Below are 2810 nucleotides of genomic sequence, written 5' to 3' on the forward strand. Positions count from 1 at the left end.
TAGTGTATTCAGCCTGTTATTTTGACTATTTATTCTTGAAATGGTGTTTTTACAGCGAACTTTTTACATTGAAGGCAACTGGAACTTCCGCATCCGCACCTCTAATTACGTCAGACTGACCAATATGGCAGCTGAGGTGAAGGCGAATAGTGCAAATCGGGGGTCATCATCAAACATTTTTTTGAGCACTGGGGGGGGCACTATTGGGGGAACGTGATAACCACCAACAGAAAGTTAGCCTAGGCTACACTATAGGTGGCGCAAATCACCACATTTCAAAATCTTAGCTGAGGTTGCAATGGTGGGGGGGGGGTTTCCCTCCCCTCAGGCGGCCCCGAGTCCCGCGGCCCTTCTGGCATTTGTAAGCTCGGCCAGATTGCCAGTCCGCCAGTGGATGAACCCTTCCCTACTTCTTGGTGAACCGCTGATCTGTTAGGGGATTGGTTTCAACTGTCTAGCTCTCCATCCAGTCACGTTAGAGATGAGTTCTTAACTCCATCTCCAGAGGCTGGGCTAGCAGCCGAACGGGGCCAAAGAGGACAGGTCACCACTACATCACTCCAGCAATCTACTAGGGGGATGAGAATAGTGGGATGGGTGAAAGGATGAGGGATGGATGAGGACACGAGCAGCTTTTAACTGTCGACGGGCTCTGTGAGAATGCTCCTAAAAGGCATTCTCCCTCTCCTCGGTCATCTCTGATCTAACATGACGGGATAGGTGAAAGCGCGCCCTCCTCTACACAGCTGATACCAGTCGCGTTGTATCAGATCAGTGATTTCTCCATGGACGGGAGGGAGGAATTAAACAGTGGCCCTGCAGTGTTATACCCGAGTCACAGGGTCAGTAGCAAACAGCTGATTGGTAGAATCAGTCTCAAATCCCTGGAAGAATCCAGTTAAAAGACATTTTGAGTGAAATCACCAAACACAAATACACTTAGTTTATTTTCTATCGTATAGTTTAATCTGCAAGGCACTATCTCTCCAAGCACGCAGACAGAACACAAAACATACACGTTAGAAGTAAAACAATCCATAAAACTGACATTAAACATACATTAGACATGTGTAAACATAAATGTGACGTACATAATAAGAATACGGTCATACATGATTTTGTGAGGATTAAGGATGGATTCACCTCAACCGTCCCTCGTTTTTCAAAAGCCCACTTCCTGTACCGAAGTGAAACAGAGGTCACATGGTCTGTAAAATGACTTCCCCATCGTTCTTCACAACGCCCTCTCAGTCTTTCGTCCCTTGCGTTCGGACGGGGTGAGATCGTTTTGCTCCCCGGGGGGATGGAGTTTTTAGATCCAGCTTTGGATACGTTTATTTATTTAAGAAGAAAAAACAACCCGGTGTAACAGGACAGATTAACCCCCCCTAGGACAGATTAACCCCCCCTAGGACAGACTAAGCCCCCCTAGGACAGATTAACCCCCCCTAGGACAGATTAACCCCCCCGACGCTTTAACCCCGGGGATTCAGTGTCCTAGGACAGACTAACCCCCGGGGGTTAATCTGTCCTAGGGGGGGTTAATCTGTCCTGGGGGGGTTAATCTGTCCTAGGGGGGGTTAATCTGTCCTAGGGGGGTGTTCATCTGTCCTAGGACCGATTAACCCACAATACTCAGGCCAGGGGTTAAAATATCCCGGGGTATAGTTAATCCTAGGACAGACTATACCCCCACACTCAGACTGGGAGGGGTTCAAATGTCCTAGGACAGACTATACCCCCACACTCAGACTGGCCAGGGGTTCAAATGTCCTAGGACAGACTTACTACCGGGGGTTAAAGACTCCTAGGACACTTCAACCTCTGGGTATAGTTAATCCTAGTACAGACTATATCCCCACACTCATACCTCGGGCTATACTATTATTACTACTACGAGTACTTATGACAACTACAACAACAACAACGACCACTACCACCACCACTACTACTACTAGCCTTCTACTACTGCTATTAATACTAGTAGTACTACTATTACTACTACGAGTAGAAGCAGGACCACTACTATTGTTACTACTATTACTACTACTACTACTACTGCTATACTACTACTACTACTACTACTACTACTACTACTATACTACTATTGTTACTACTACTATTACTACTACTACTACTACTACTATTACTACTACTACTACTACTACTACTACTACTGTTCATACTACTACTATTAGTACTACTACTACAGTACTGCTACTATAAATACTACTATTAGTGCTACTACTACTACTACTACTATTAGCACCGCTACTACAACTACTAGGGGTTAAAGACTCCTAGGACACTTCAACCCCTGGGTAGAATTAATCCTAGGACAGACTATATCACTACACTCATACCTCGGGCTATGCTATTATTACTACAACTACAACAACCTGACTACTAGTACCACCACTACTACTAGCCTACTAATATTACTACTATCCTACTGCTATTACTACTAGTAGTACTAGTATTACTACTACTAGTAGAAGCAGGACCACTACTATTGTTACTACTACCACTACTACTACTACTACTACTACTATTCATACTTATACAACGGTTAGTTCTGGTTCTTAATTCTGATTGGCTGGAAGCCGTGTTTAAATACTTTGTAACACACACCTGGGACCGCATATCATTCCATTTTCAGTATTAATGCGCCTCCCATTTGACCCAATGCATTGTAGTTGTTGCTTGGCAACCCTTTTGTTAGGGGAACTATTTTGCTCGGCGGAATTGAGGGAATGATGCTTTGTTTTGAATAAATGTTAATATTGAACATTGCTGTGTCTTCATTTTAC

Source organism: Borostomias antarcticus, assembly GCF_949987555.1.
Source record: "Borostomias antarcticus genome assembly, contig: scaffold_628, whole genome shotgun sequence".
NCBI classification, from domain to species: Eukaryota; Metazoa; Chordata; class Actinopteri; order Stomiiformes; family Stomiidae; genus Borostomias; species Borostomias antarcticus.